This window comes from Cajanus cajan, chromosome 2 (assembly GCF_000230855.2).
Source record: "Cajanus cajan strain Asha chromosome 2, NIPB_CcT2T_4, whole genome shotgun sequence".
Taxonomy (NCBI): domain Eukaryota; kingdom Viridiplantae; phylum Streptophyta; class Magnoliopsida; order Fabales; family Fabaceae; genus Cajanus; species Cajanus cajan.
The window spans coordinates 49,858,535-49,875,490 of NC_138518.1; the positions used below are offsets into that span (position 1 = coordinate 49,858,535).

At 39.6% G+C, this 16,956-nt stretch overlaps 1 non-coding gene across 1 annotated transcript; it reads right to left on the bottom strand.

Moving 5' to 3' along the window:
• Positions 1-11,774: 11,774 nt before the first annotated feature.
• LOC145955374 (small nucleolar RNA R71) lies at positions 11,775-11,880 on the bottom strand. The gene has a single exon (XR_014431988.1). It is a non-coding gene; the product is annotated as a small nucleolar RNA R71 (small nucleolar RNA).
• Positions 11,881-16,956: the final 5,076 nt, after the last annotated feature.

The following is a 16,956-nucleotide window of genomic DNA, read 5'->3' on the forward strand; positions in this document are numbered from 1 at the left end:
TTGTTTCTTTTCTTTCTTGACCTTGTGATTATGCCTTTAAATTGATGTTTCTAAAAATTGTACGAAACTCTTAATAATCGGTCAATAAAAGAAAATTGGAGGGGTTCCTGTAAAATCCATAATCTCCTGCATAAAGGCTCACAAAAATACTCCCTCGCGTCAATGACAGAAAGTCCTCCAAGAAGAAGAGGATAAGGAGAGCCACTCACTTTTCTAAATAAATGAACAAAAATAAAAATTGTATTACATTTGTGCATCACACACATTAGTTGCACATTCAAAGACCTTATCATGAGGCAACTGCATAAAATAGAAAAATAGAAAATTGCTTGTGTATGACAGCAGCAAGCAAAATACAAAGATTCAGAAAATCAGCAGCATCACACAGAATAATTGAGCCTGGAGAGGCTTGCCGAAAGAATACTCTCAAAATAACTGAGCCTGGAGAGGCTCGCCGAAATAATACTCTCTCAGAATAATTGAGCCTGGAGAGGCTTGCCGAAACAATACTCCTCATCCCCCACATCAAAGAATAACTGAGCCTGGAGAGGCTCGCAGAAATAATACTCCCCAGAGAAACCTCAACTCACGCTCTTGGACTCAAAATCCCCAGCAAGAGCTATCAAAGCAAGATCGACGACATTCCCAATGGAAGCACGATCACCCAAGCAGAATATCCAAGTCAAAGGACTTAAACTTCCTCAGTGAAGATAGCTCTCCAACTCAAGTGTCGAGTGAGGCTAAGCCTGTAGAGGCTTCCTAAATAATACTCTGGGATACATAAGATCCCCAAATCCCCAGTCGCCTACTCAAGAGGCATCCCTGCAGAAGGAGAAAAAATAAAAAAATCAATAATCATTCCCCAAGTGGAATCTGGCTCTCAGCCAATCATTGAACGTCAAGCTGATACGCCTAACAGAAGAGGCTAATCAAAATCAATGACAAAATCCCCTAGTGGATAACAGCCTACACAGAGGCAGCAAAATCAGAAAACCAAAAGAGACACCCGAACAAGGATAACCGGGATACTCCACCAACGTCGAAAGGACGTCAGCCAATCATAAGGCACCGCTCACATCAGAAAGAGCATCTTTGTGTCTGCACCCAAAGGAATCAGAAATTCCCCAGTGGGAACCAACTACGCAATGGAAAGTTGGGACACAAGAACCTATGAGTAACTGCACATCCCCTAGACGGATCCCTGCGTTATCCAGCCCTTAGTGGCACAAAATCAAAAAACAACCGTCGAAGCAGCATCGTGGACTGTGGAGACAAAATCATCACCAAATCCCTGGAAAGGAGATATTCACGCTACCCCCGTCGTCACAAACACGGAGGTATGCAGCTTCCGGCTCGGGCAATGAGCGAAGCTATCTCTGGAAAAGGGGTACTCACCGCTTACTGTTGTCACAAAGGTACTTAGCTTCCGGCTCAAACAAAGAGTGAAGCTAAGCCTGGAGAGACGGTACTTACAGCTTCCAGCTTGGGCAACAAGCAAAGCAAGGCCTGGAGAGGCAAAACTCACACCGCTCACCGTCGTCACAAAGGTACTTAGCTTCCGGCTCGAGCAGAGAGCGAAGCTAAGCCTGGAGAGGCGGTACTCACAACTTCCAGCTTGGGCAGCAAGCAAAGCAAAGCCTGGAGAGGCGAAACTCACACTGCTCACCGTCGTCACAAAGGTGCTTAGTTTCCGGCTCGAACAAAGAGCGAGACTAGGCCTGGAGAGGCAAAACTCACACTGCTCACCGTCGTCACAAAGGTACTTAGCTTCCGGCTCAAACAAAGAGTGAAGCTAAGCCTGGAGAGGCGGTACTCAACCATCAGCGTCATCAGAGCCGCGTTGATGTCCAACTTCCGGCTCGGGCGTCGAGTGAAGTTGACCTTGGAGAAGGTAAACTCAGCTACCGAGGATGTCAGAAGCGCCGAGGTATGCACCCACCTGGAGAGGCTACTCAACATTTTTCCACCGGAAGACGCTACAAGTCAGAAGGTCGGCGCAATACCCGGACAATTGGGTCAACTCCTTTACTTGTCAGCCGATACACCAAAAGGCCGTCCGACTAAGTAAAGGGGGGGCAGCTGTAGACCCCTAAAATTGTCCGGGACGGAAATAAAGCTTGAAGACTCTCAAAGACTGAAGGAAGATCAGCCAGAAGGACTCCTGGAAGGCCCTAGGAGGGTTCTCTGTAGGTCTAGAGGTCTTAGGATAGCTCAAAAATAAGGAAGTGGAGGGAATGAAGCCCAATACGGCCGTACTGAACTTAATACGGCCGTATTGAAGCTTCAATACGACCGTAGTGAACTCAATACGGCGTATTGAAGTTTCTGAAACTTCAATACGGTCGTACTGAAGTCAATACGACCGTATTGACACTTCAATACAACCGCAGCGAACTCAATACGGGCGCATTGAAATTTCTGAATTTCAATACGACCGTATTGAACTTCAATACGACCGTATTGAAGTTCAAAAATTTCAATACGGCCGTATTGCCCCTGTAGGCCGTATTGCGCCTATTCCCTATAAATATGACGTCAATTGGACGTCATTCCACACTTTTTGACTCAGTTTTGACTCCCTCCTTGAGTATTCTGGGGTTTTTGAGCAGTGTTCTGCCCTAGAAATCTCTCTGGGAGTCGATCCGACGAAGTTCTTGAGCCCCGAGCCATTTTGCTTGAGGATCGAACTTAGTCGAGGGGAAATCTTTTTGATTCCCTTAGTTAAAATTTTGTTCTAGGAGAGCGAGGAGCGGGCTTGTAGAGCGAGGGAACGCCAAAACGCTTCCCAGTTCTTTGCAATATATAAAAGCACGCTTCAAGAGGTTTCCTTTCAATCCTTCCTTTTACTGCTTTCTGTGTGCATATTTAAACTGTCATCATGTAGATAGTCAATTTATAATTGCTTAGAATAAATAGGGGTAATTTAGTAATTTTATACTGTTCTTTTAAAAATAATCTGTCATAGGGAACCCGAAAGGGGCGCCGTGGGGTGCTAACACCTTCCCCACGCGTAACCGACTCCCTTACCCAACTCTGGTTGTAGTGGCCAAAGTTGATTTTTAAATCAATTGCCTTATCCCTTTTTCCAATGTTTTGAGTAAAACATTGGTGGCGACTCCACGAACCCTCCTTTTATGAAAACCACTAATCCATGGAGGGTCCCGCTTGGGATTAATATGGATTAGTGAGCCTTTTAATAAAATTGCTCGTTTGACGAGGTCTCAGTTTGAGAATAAGTCATTCTAGCAATCCACTATTTTTTAAACAAAATAACGAGTCCAACCATCCTTCGCGAACGCCGAAAGCCCGTTTCGGGCCGGTGGCGACATCAGCCAATAACAAGACCAACCCTAAAGAGCATTGCAAGGCCATAACAACAAGAAGTGGGAAGGTAGTTGGTGCAGATGTTGGAGAGAGTGAGAATAAAGAGGGTGCTGAGAATGAGGGAGAAAATAATGAATTGAAGGAGGTTGAGGAAGAAAGTGAGAAGAACGAGGGAGAAAACAATAAGAGTAAGAATGTAAATAATGAGAAAATAAGAGAGAAAAATGAAGTTGAGAAGGAGAAGAATAAAAAGAAGGGCAAGGAAGTCAATTCTGCTGTTCCTGTAAAGAACTTACCTTACCCTCATGCTCCTTCCAAGAAAGAAAAAGAAAGGCAGTTTCTGAGATTTCTGGATATCATTAAGAAGCTACAGATCAATATTCCTTTCACTGAACCCATGGAGCAAATGCCCACATATGCTAGGTTCATGAAGGAATTGTTAACTAAGAAAAGGAGAATTCTTGAAGAAGAGACTGTGGAGCTTGAAGCAGGATGTAGTGCCATTATACAGAAGTCTCTACCTCATAAGTCTAGAGATCTAGGCAGTTTCACTCTCCCTGTATCAATTGGTAATCTATCAGTGGGTAAGGCACTCTTAGATCTTGGAGCCAGTATTAATTTGATGCCTTTATCCATGTTGAAAAAGATAGGGGATGTGGAAGTGAGACCTACAAGAATGACCTTACAGTTGGCAGACAGATCAATTAAGCATCCACATGGCATAGTGGAAGATATGATTGTGAAGGTTGACAAGTTCATGTTCCCAGTTGATTTTGTAGTGATGGACATGGAGGAAGATTTGGAAGTTCCTTTGATTCTGGGCAGACCTTTCATGAAGACAGCTAGAGTTATCATAGATATGGATGATGGAAAGTTGAAGGTGAGAGTTCAAGATGAAGAGGTGAATTTCAATGTTTTTGAAGCAATGAAGTTTCCCAAAGGCAATAAGGATTGTTTCAGAATTGATGTGTTAGATGACGTGTATCTGGAAACTCAAAGCAATCTCAAGAATTCATCACCATTGGAGAAAGCTTTGTCTATGTTTGATGATGAGTTGGATAAAGTTATAGATAAGGAAGTCCAGGATGTGATTGATGCATTGAACAAAGGTGAAAGCTCATCAACTAATGTTCAGTCAAAGGAAGAATTGAAGAAGGAGGTGAAAGATCAAGCAGTGAAGCTGGAGTTGAAACAATTGCCACCATAGTTAAAGTATGTTTTCTTAGAAGAAAATGGTGGGAAGCCAATCATAATCAGCAGCCAGCTCTCAAAAGAGCAAGAGGATAGTTTGATTCAAGTGATAAAAGCCAATGAAGGTGCTATTGGTTGGACCCTATCTGATTTGAAAGGGATTAGTCCTTCTTATTGTATGCACAAGATTCATATGGAGCAGGATTACAAGCCAGTAGCCCAACCTCAGAGACGTTTGAATCCAACTATGAAAGAACTGGTGAGAAAGGAAGTTAGCAAGTTACTTGAGGCTGGTATGATTTATCCAATTTCTGATAGTGCTTGGGTTAGCCCTGTGCAAGTTGTGCCTAAGAAAGGAGGTATGACTGTGATTTATAATGATAAGAATGAACTGATTCCCACTCGTACTGTGACTGGGTGGAGGATGTGCATAGACTACAGGAAGCTGAACCAAGCCACAAGAAAAGACCACTACCCATTGCCTTTCATGGATCAAATGCTTGAAAGGTTAGCAGGGCAAGCTTATTATTGTTTTCTAGATGGTTACTCAGGGTACAATCAAATTGTTGTGGATCCAGAAGACCAAGAGAAGACAGCTTTTACTTGTCCCTTTGGTGTATTCGCATACAGGAAGATGCCATTTGGGTTGTGTAATGCACCAGCTACTTTTCAGCGTTGTATGTTTGCAATCTTCTCTGATTTGGTGGAGCAATGCATAGAAATCTTCATGGATGATTTCTCCGTGTTCGGCTCGTCTTTTGAAATTTGTTTGAATAATCTCAACACTGTACTCAAGCGGTGTGTAGAGACTAACTTGGTGCTGAACTGGGAGAAATGTCACTTCATGGTCAGAGAAGGCATTGTTCTTGGCCACAAGGTCTCTCAGAAGGGCATAGAGGTAGATCCAGCCAAGGTTGATATCATCTCAAAGTTGCCACCACCAATCAATGTGAAGGGGATTAGAAGTTTCTTGGGGAATGCAGGATTTTATAGAAGATTTATTAAAGATTTCTCCAAGATAGCTAAGCCTCTTAGTAACCTTCTTCTTAAAAATAACAAGTTTGATTTTGATCATGATTGTTTACAAGCTTTTGAATTGTTAAAAAGCAAACTTGTTTCAGCTCCTATAATCACTGCTCCTGATTGGAAACTTGATTTTGAACTAATATGTGATGCGAGTGATTATGCTATAGGAGCTGCTTTGGGCCAAAGGAAGGATAAAATTTTTCATGTTATTCACTATGCAAGTAAAGTGCTGAATGAAAATCAAATTAATTATGCAACAACTGAAAAAGAGTTACTTGCCATAGTGTATGCATTAGAAAAATTCTGTTCTTACCTTGTGGGTTCAAAGATCACTATTTACACTGACCATGCTGCTATCAAGTATTTGTTGACAAAGGCAGATTCAAAGCCAAGATTGATCAGGTGGATTCTTCTGCTACAAGAGTTTGATTTAGAAATCAAGGATAAGAAGGGGTGTGAGAATCATGTTGCTGATCACCTATCTAGACTTGTCAATGAGGAGGTGACCAGTCAAGAAGAAGAAATCTTAGAAGAATTTCCAGATGAGAAGTTGTTTGTAGTAAGTGAAAGACCCTGGTTTGCTGATATGACAAATTACAAAGCAGCAGGGGTTATTCCGGAAGAATACAACTGGCAACAAAAGAAGAAGTTCTTCAGAGATTCTCACTACTATGTCTGGGATGATCCATATCTGTTCAAGATAGGTGCTGATGGCTTGTTAAGGAGATGTGTCTTTGGGGCTGAGATTAGAGATATTCTTTGGCATTGTCATAACTCGCCCTATGGTGGACATTACAATGGTGAAAGAACAGCAGCAAAGGTTCTCCAATCTGGATTTTATTGGCCAACCTTGTTCAGAGATGCATATGAACATTACAAGAGTTGTGATAAGTGTCAAAGAACAGGGACAGTTTCCAAGAGACATGAGTTACCCCTGCAAAACATCTTAGAAGTGGAAGTTTTTGATTGTTGGGGAATTGATTTCATTGGGCCTTTGCCATCATCTTTTGGGAATGAGTATATCCTTGTGGCAGTTGATTACGTTTCAAAATAGGTGGAGGCTAGTGCTGTGCAAAAAGCTGATGCCAGAACTGTCATAAAATTTTTGAAGAAAAATATTTTTTGCAGGTTTGGATCACCAAGGGTACTAATTAGTTATGGTGGATCTCACTTTTGTAATGCTCAATTGTAAAAAGTTCTGGAACACTACAAGGTCAGGCACAAGGTCGCCACACCGTATCATCCTCAAACCAATGGGCAGGCTAAGGTATCCAACAGAAAATTGAAGAGGATTCTGGAGAAGACAGTGGCCAGTTCTAGGAAGGATTGGGCCTTGAAGCTAGATGACACACTATGGGCCTATAGGACTGCATTCAAGTCTCCTATTGGGTTCTCACCATTTCAGCTTGTCTATGGTAAAGCCTGTCATTTGCCGGTGGAATTGGAACACAAAACATTTTGGGCTTTGAAGGCCTTAAATTATGATCTGAAGGCAGCAAGGGAGAAAAGGAAGCTTCAGTTGCATGAACTGGAAGAAATGAGGTTGCAAGCCTATGAGTCTTCTAAGTCCTACAAGCATAAAGCCAAGATATACCATGACAAGAAGATTCTAAATAGGAACTTCCAACCTGGCTAGCAGGTATTACTGTTTAATTCCAGGTTGAAACTCTTCCCTGGGAAGCTCAAATCTAAGTGGTCAGGTCCTTTCTCAATTAAGTTTGTCAAATCCTATGGAGCTATTGAACTTGAAGATCCTGCTTCTGGAAGGACTTGGTTAGTTAATGGTCAGAGGCTCAAGCATTATTTGGGTGGTGAAGTTGAGAGATTCACTACCAGGACACATTTGAAGGAGCCATGATCAAATAGGGACTGTCAAGCTAAAGACATTAAATTAGCATGTTCTTGTTTTAATTTCTGTTTTAGATTCTAAGTTTTAGTTTCAATAGTGAGTAGTTAAGAGTTTTTGTGCATAGGGTTGTTTGATTTCAAAATGGATGTGCTTGATGATTGGCATGTTTTGGGATATGTTAAGATTGCTGATCTTATTAAGGATATGTTTGTGTTTTGCGTGTTAGGATATATGAAGTTAATTTGATGTTTTAGAGTGGTTGTGTAGCATTCTGAGTTTTGGGTTTGTGATTATTTTGATGCTTTGTTTTGGTAGTAGAATTTGTATTTTGAGTTTTGAATTTCATATTTGATTGCAAGGGGTGTTGTTGTTTGGTGTTTATTATGAGTAGTGGCTTTGGTTGCAACTAGGTGATGCATAGTATGGAGTAAGACATGTTTGTCATTTGGTGTGTTTGATTTAATGTTCATGTCTTACAATTGTTGCTCATGTTTACTTTATGGTTGATATGTTGCTGCAATGCATATATTTTGTTCTAAAACATTTGTGTGTGTGCAGTTTCAATAGTGTGTAATAATAGGAAGGTTTAAAGTTTCAAGTGGGTGCTTTAAGTCATATCTCTTAGGAAGTAAAAGCTTGTTTTGATGTGTTTCAATGATTATAATATTTTGTAAAATTTTGAGTTCCTTGATCATGTTGGCTGCACATTCTGTTGAATTGTCTTGGTGACTCACATTGGCTAGAGCAGTTTTGAGAATTGTGAGGTATTGGTTTAATTAGGAAGTTCAAGAAAGAGTTCCAATTGAATGTATGTTGTGTGAACATGATTTTAATAGCTTGCTCATGTGCTTCAAGGAATTTTGCTATTCCCTTAAATCATGAAAAATCATTGGGAATCTGGGTAGCAGTGATTTCTAACTAAGAAATCAAATTTTAAGTATTGGCGTTGCAGTGTCAATTCCATGGCCATAGCGCCAAATTTCTGCAATGGTCTCTCACATGGAAAAAAATCTCAGCGCTCAAGCGCTAGTCCTAGCGCCTAGGCGCCAATTCTCGGGTTGATCAAATTGTATAACCATTTCCAGAGCTGCAGTGCCACAATTCGCAGCCAAAGCGCCAACTCCCTAGAACCCATTTTGTGAGAAAGGTCTTACCGCTGAAGTGCTGTTATCACGGCTAAAGCGCCAACTTTCTGGAGTTCACTTTTGTTAATTTGGTTTTTGGCGCTGCAGCACTGGCGTCACAGCCATAGCGCCAACCCTCTAGATCCATTTTTCCTAATTTAAACTCACTCACTGCTCCAGCGGTGGCTTTGGCGCATAAGCGGATAGGCAAAATGTTGATAAATAAGAGGTTTTAAGCATTTTGGGTCAGTTTTAAAACTGAACCCTTCTATCCACTTCTTCGTTTCTCTTCCTCTCCCACTCACGAAACTCATTAACCTCCTCACGTTTCATCTCTTCTCTTCATAATCTCCATAAATCCTTTGTTCTTCATCATCCATTTTGCACATGAACACGAAAGGATACATTTTTATTAGCATTACAAGGTACAATCTTCATCTTTCTAACTTCCGTGTGTAATGCATGAAACCTTTGCTTGCTCACTTCAACCTTTTGGAACCTTAAGCATGATTTTGTTATTTTTTTTGAGTTCTTTAAAGGATGATGATGGCATCAGTTGTGATGTAGTTCACTTGTGGAATGTAATGCTTGAATTTGGGTGTTTGATTCTTCAATATTGCACATACATGATCCTTCTCATTTTCTGCCTGTTGTGTGTTCGAAGAAATGCCTGAATGAGAAAAGTATTTGATTTGAACATAATGAAAGCTTTGAAAAAGGTGGTCACTGAAATGTTCCATTTTGTGAAGAATTTTGAGCCTTGCATGGCAAGAATTCACATGGATGTTGTTTCTCCTTATCATGTCCATCAATTGCTTGATCAAATGCCTAAGTGAATATGTGTTCTTTATCCAAAGTGTGAAATCATTGATCATTGGAGCTAGTAGGAAATATTTGCTTGTTCATTGGTGGCTTTGAAATAACTTAAGTGCTTCCCATGTTAGAATGTTTATTGATCATTCCTTATACCCCATGAAGAATTGTGTTTTTTTTTTGTATGATCAACTTGTAGACTAACTTGGTTGCAAGACTTGGTTGTAAAATTTTCAGATAGTGATAAGTGCTCAAATTGCATATTTTTATGCTTAATTTGGCACTTATTTTGGATGAGATATAAGTAATTTTGGTTATGTTTGACCCTCCAAATAGATGAACTAAGATTAATCTAAGGAGTTACAAGAGTGTAGTTTCTTTGGCTAAAAATATTTCCTTTTTGTGTAGGTTTTGATGAAATTGGAAATCCAAGGCTATAGCCCCAAAACCAGAGCTGCAGCCATGAAGCATGAACCAAAAAGAAGTGTTCCAGAGAGTTGGAGCTGCAGCCCCCATTCCAGAGCTGCAGCCTTGGAGCTTTGTGCGTATATAGACCAATTCCAGAGAGTTGGAGCTGCAGCCCCCATTCCAGAGCTGCAGCCTTGAAGCCTTGTGCGTATGGAAACACTTCCAGAGCTGCAGCCCCCATTCCAGAGCTGCAGCCTTGGGTTAAAAATCCCAACTTTTCCTTGGACAGAACATATGTGGGGCCCAAAATTAAGGAGAAAAATAGTGGGGGACAAAAATTAAGGAAAGAAACAAGAAACACATGAGCACTAAAATAAAGAAAGACAAGTTAAGGAGAAACAAACAAGGAAAAAAGGGAAATCATTAGTGGAAAACCACTAATTGAACCACTAATGCAGGCTACAGCTGGACATCCACTAGGCTACAGCTAGAGACCAATTGGAGGGGGCAAGTGTTTTTTTTATAGTAACACACTGATTGGGGGGCTGTAGCATACACACGAGGGAGGGAACCCAAATTCTCTGGTTTTTCACTTCCAACTTTGTAATCTCTTATGGAAATTGCTGGAGAAATTGTAATGGCCATGAGTGGCTAATTTCATTGAGGATTGGTTGGATGTAACTACTAACTCTTCTCCTTCTTAAATATATGCATTTTAATCTCATTATTTGTGTATGATTCTTTACTTAATGCTTATATCGGCTTGATCACCCGTTGTATGAATTTTTGGTTTTTGAATCCAGTTGGAAAACGTTTTTGAAAACCCGAACTGAATCTTGCACCTAATCAATTCTTGTTCTAGGGATAGACTTGATTTGGTTAGTCACATTGTTCAAGTTCTTGTTCTTAATGCGAAGTGTTGAACTCAAAACATAGAGGAATCATGTTTTGAGCTTAATGACTTTAGGATTCAACCTTGAGGAATCTTGTTGGATTACTTAATGAACGTGGAAATAATGGAATTAGAATAGCATTTATTTTAAGAAGATCTATGAGTTAGCAAGTGCTTCCGAACCAATCCTTGTTTCTTAATCATCATCCTTACTACGTTTGTTTTACTGTGTTGTTTTAATCTATTTTCACTCATCTACAAATTGAACATCATTTTCTTTTAAATCATTAGAGTAAGAATTACTAATCACTCAAATCCCTGAGGACGATCTTTAAATACTACTTCGAAACTTGGTTCACTTGCCAAGTGATGTGTTTGCGATAAAACCTCATCAAAAACACCATCAAGTTTCTGGCGTCGTTGCCGGGGATTTTGGTGCTATTTAGTAATTTTTAATCTTGTGATTTAGTAATTTTGTAAATTATTTTGTGAATACTTTGAATAGAGATATTTGTCTTGCTGTATTTTTTTTGGACTCACCTTGCTGTGCAGACTTCTTGGAATTGTATGCGAGGGAAAACTCCAGCTGAAGAATTACATTTTGATCCTGAAATTGAAAGAACAGCAAGGAGGAATAATAGCAGAACACGAAGGCTGAGACAGTTAGAGAGAATCCTAGAACAACAGCAGGATTTTCCAAGTTCTTCTACTTCATCAAATCAACCAATGGCTGAAGACGGAACAGGAAATAATAATGGTGGAAATGGACCAACCAGGCCTCCCAGAAGGACCCTAGGTGATTATGCACAACAACATGGTCCTAGACATTTCTCTAGTATTGCAGCTCCAAACACTTCTAGAGCCATGGAGATGAAACCTGCTTTCCTTACTTTGGTTAGCTCACAACAATTTGCTGGCCTTGATCATGAAGACCCATACTCACACCTATCAAATTTCTATGAGTTATGTGGAACTATGGGAATTCCTAAGGCTGATGAGGAAGCTGTATATTTGAGGTTGTTTCCATTTTCTTTGACAGGAAAAGCTAAAGTTTGGTTACAATCTCACCCAAATCAAAGTTTGACAAGCTGGGGTGATGTGGAAAATAAGTTTGTGAACCGATTCTATCCTTCATCCAAGTATATTAAGGCCAAGTCAGAAATCACTACTTTCAGGCAAGGTGCAGATGAACCATTCTGTGAAGCCTGGGAGAGATTTAAGTCATTGCTCAGAAAATGTCCTAACCATGGGTTTGAAGATATAGCTCAACTTAATTTCTTTGTCAATGGAATCAAACCTGAGGTGAAGATGTTATTGGATGCAGCAGCTGGTGGCACCATGATGACTGTGAGTCCAGAAGAGGCCACTCAAATTATAGAGTCTTTGGCATCTTCTGATCAACAAGCAGAGCATGGAAGACATCAATCTCATAGAAGAGGAGTTCTTGATCTTAACACTAATGATGCAATCCTTGCTCAGAACAAACTGCTGTCTCAACAGATCGAAGCATTGACTAAACAGATGGCCAAGATTCCACAACAGCTTCATGCTATTGCTTCTTCTTCAACCCAACAAAATCCTTCCTTAAAATGTGATTTTTGTGGAGGAGATCATCCCAATGCTCACTGCTCTGAAATTCCAAATGAAGAAGAGGTCAACTATGTGGGGAACCAACAACAAGGAGGTAATTTTAATTCCCGTAATTATAACACTAACAATTATATGCAGGGAAATCAAGGTTGGAGAAGCAACAATAACAACCAAGGTTATGGATGGAGGAATGAAGTTGGACCATCCAATAGGCCACCACCACAACAACAACAACAACACCAGCCTGCTTATCCTTCTATGCATGAAAGAACCAGCAAATTGGAGGATACTCTGAACCAGTTTATGCAGGTATCTATGAACAACCAGAAGAATACAGAGGCATCCATCAAGAACTTGGAGGTGCAGGTGGGTCAGCTAGCTAAACAATTGGCTGACATGTCTAAAGGCCCATTTTCAGCCAACACCGAGACCAACCCTAAGGAGTATTGCCAAGCCATAACAACAAGAAGTGGGAAGGTGGTAGGTAGTGATGTTGGGGTAACTGAGAAAAATGAAAATAAAGAAAATAGTAAACTGAAGGCGGTTGAGGAGGAGATTGAGAAGAATGAGGGAGAAAGCAATAAAAATGAGGGTGTAGATAGTGAGAAAATAAAAGAGAAGAATGAAGTTGAAAAGGAGAAGAATAAAAAGAAGGGCAAGGAAGTCATTTCCACTGTTCCTATTAAAGACTTACCTTACCCTCATGCTCCTTCCAAGAAAGAAAAAGAAAGACAGTTCTTGAGATTTCTGGATATCATAAAAAAGCTCCAGATTAATATTCCTTTCACTGAAGCCATGGAGCAAATGCCCACATATGCTAGGTTCATGAAGGAATTGTTAACTAAGAAAAGGAGAATGCTTGAAGAAGAGACTGTGGAGCTTGAAGCAGGATGCAGTGCCATTATACAGAAGTCTCTACCTCAGAAGTCCAGAGATCCAGGCAGTTTCACTCTCCCTGTATCAATTGGTAATCTGTCAGTGGGTAAGGCACTCTTAGATCTTGGAGCTAGTATTAATTTGATGCCTTTATCCATGTTGAAAAAGATAGGAGAAGTGGAAGTGAGACCTACAAGAATGACCTTGCAGTTGGCAGACAGATCCATCAAGATTCCACATGGTATAGTGGAAGATATGATTGTAAAGGTTGACAAGTTCATGTTCCCAGTTGATTTTGTAGTGATGGACATGGAAGAAGATGTGGAGGTTCCATTGATTCTGGGCAGACCCTTTATGAAGACAGCTCGAGTTCTCATTGACATGGATGAAGGAAAGCTGAAAGTGAGGGTCCAAGATGAGGAAGTGAGTTTCAATGTATTTGAAACAACAAAGTTTCCAAAAGGTCACAAAGATTGCTTCAGAATTGATGCATTAAATGATATGTACTTAGAAACTCAAAATGATTTCAAGAGCTCATTGCCACTAGAGAAGGCTTTGCTTATCTCTAATGAAGAATTGGAAAAAGTCATTGGTAAAGCTTGTCATCTACAATTGGAATTGGAACATAAAGCATTTTGGGCTTTGAAGGCCTTGAATTATGATTTGAAGGCAGCAAGAGAGAAAAGAAAGCTTCAATTGCATGAATGGGAAGAAAGAAGATTGAAAGCTTATGAGTCTTTTAAGTCTTACAAGCACAAAGCCAAGATATACCATGCCAAGAAGATTCTGAACAGGAACTTCCAACCTGGCCAACAAGTATTATTGTTCAATTCCAGGTTGAAACTTTTCCATGGGAAGCTCAACTCTAAGTGGTCAGGTCTTTTCTCAAATAAATCTGTCAAATCATGTAGAGCCATTGAACTTGAAGATCCTGGCTCTAGAAGGACTTGGCTAGTTAATGGTCAGAGGCTCAAGCATTATTTGGGTGGTGAGGTGGAGAGATTCACTACCAGCACACATTTGAAGGAGCCATGAACAAACAGGATTGTCAAGCTAAAGACATTAAATTAGCACGTTCTTATTTTGATTTCTATTTTTAGATTCCCAATTTAGTTTGAATAGTAAGTAATTAAGAGTTTTTGTTCATAGAATTGCTTGATATCAGTATGAATGTTGCTTGATGATTTGCATGTTTGTGTTTTGCTAATTTCATATCTTGGTTACTACTTGTTGTGTTATTTAGGCTTCATGAGTAAATGATATGGTAGTATCAATGCATGTTTGAATGTATGATATTCATGTGTCATTGCATATCTTATATTTTGTGTGTCATGTTAGTTACACTTGGTTAATTGTGTGATTGTTTGTGTTAATTAGGAGTTCATTATAGCTGTTAAAAATGTGGGAGTGTAGGAACAAGTTTTAGAGAGGTTGAGAGCTATGAAAGAGTGAAAAAGGAAGTAAAAATATGAAGTTTTAAGTCTCAGGGCTGCAGCCCTCATCCAAAGCTGCAGCGGATTTAGCAGAAAAACTGAAATTTTTTTTCTGATATGAGGGCTCAAGCCCCGGATCCAAGGCTCAAGCCTTAATTTTCTGTTTCACGTCCAGGGGTCCAGAGCTGCAGCCCTCGTTCACGGCTGCAGCGGTAACTCTCTGCCAAGCTCCACATGAGAGCAAAAAAAAAAAAAAAAAAAAAAAAAACGCAGCTGCAGCTCTGATTTCCAAGCCCAAGCTCAATATCTCTGCCACCATTGTAGCTGCAGCTCCAAAAACCGTGGCTGCAGCCCCAGGTTCAAATGCCCAAAATTTTTAAGTGATTTTAAGACCCATTTTCCAATTCCAAGCTACGAATACACTTCTCTTCACTCTCTTTTCATGTTCTCAACCTCTAAACCCTTCCACACTCTCTTATACTCCCACTCTCTTCTCATGAGTCTCTCTTGTTGGTAGGAGATTAATGAAATATTTCATAGTTCTCTTCTCCTTCAAATCACACTAAAAAGGTAAATTTTTTCATAGATTTTTCTCCTCTAGTTACATGCGATTCTTTCAAATTTCTTCTTCCTCTTGAAGCACAATGTGATTTTTAAATTGTAATTTCTCAAAAGAACTCTTGAATTGTTGAAGTGAATGAAACACTTTGTTTGCTTAAAAAAAAAATGCTTATTTAAGGTGCATGCAAAGTGTTTGTGGAAATGTTTGCAAGAACACCATGTGAAATTCAACTCCATGTTAATTTTTGGCACATTAATCTTTGCTTTTTGACGTGCATATCATCCACATGGTTAATTGTGCTTGAAATAAACTGAAACAGGAAGTCTCTATCCATGGCCTACTTTAGAAACCCTTGTTGACCAAATTTTATGGCCTGGGGACAGTCCTATATACTTAGGAGGGGGTGGAGTGCAACAGTCAGGAGTTCATAGTGCACAACCTGCTGCTGAGCATGGACAGGAAGAGGAAGTTGAGAGAGATGAAGAAGCAGAGGAAGAAGAGGAAGGAGAAGAAGAGGAATCCGAGTCAGAGGATTTTTGAGACAGACTGTGGAGAAAAGTTCATTTTAATTTTTTGCAATTTTAAATTTTAGTATTTAAATATTATGGTGGTTTATTGCTAGCTTGTTCAGTTTAAACTATCTGTTTGTTTTGTGTTAGTTATGGTTTTATGTGTTGGATGTTATAATTATGCATGTGTTGTTTTGGCTTGTGGTGCTTAGGTCAAGTACTAATAAACGTTTGGGGTTTTTGTGGAAAGTCACTAGTTTGTGAATAATCACTGACTATTGAAACACTCAGTTCTTTTTGAAAGACAAGTCAAGTTGTTTCAAATCAGCAAGAAGAAAACTTTCATCTTTAAATTCACCGAAAAAAAAAAGTGTTGTTAATACTCATCTTTTGGTTGCACTCTATCATTCATGCATAATCTTAGAATTCATGAGCATCTCTTTAACTTGACATGAAAGGTCAGTGGTTGGATTTATTGAGCCAAGCCAGTGAGTGAGAACACCCAATACATACACTTATATGTTTGAGAGTCACCATCATAGCATATGTGTTTGCATTGTTTGATTCTTGAAATTGTTGCTCTTGTAAGAAGTGATGGAAAAGATCAAGGCATTATGTTGTTCATATTGAAGATCTGTTGAGCCTATAACCAAACAGCTAACCTTCATTTGAGAAAAATCTTTGTTTGAAACCCATTTGAGCATTACCCTTTATTCAACCCTTAAGCCTATACCAATCATAAATTCCTCACCCTAACTAAACCTTAGAGAGCATGATGAAAATGATTGTGGGTTAAGTTGGGGGGAGTGAAAATTGTCAAAGGTTGAAGAAAAAGAAAAGAAATACCATGTTGTGAAGTGTTAAAGTGAGAATTACATCTCTAATGTTATCATTGTACTGTACAACTCCATTCAAAATAGCTTCATAAAAAGTTAAAAAAAAAAAAAAAAAAAACTGTTAATGTACAAAAAGTCTCAAAAGAGGTGGGATTCTTGCAATTGAGTCAATAGATTGTGAGGGTAAATATGGGAAAAGTGAAGGTAGAAATTGGGCCGAGAGATATGGTTGGCGTTGAAAATTGAAGAGTGAATAAATTTTGAGTCTTGTTGCTTATGTTTATTGTGCTCTCTAGAGTTTGAACTTTGAACCTTGTTTAACCAGAAAAATCATATTTCTTTGTTAACCAAGCCCCATTACAACCATCAAAAGACCTTGAGATCCTTCATCTTCTTTTCAAGAGTGGTAATGGAGAGATGATATCAATGCTTATGTTCATAGAAATGATGAGTGTAGTTGAGAGAAACACTCACCCAAGGAGAGATACACCAGTGAGGAGTATTTATTCAATCACTGATTCAT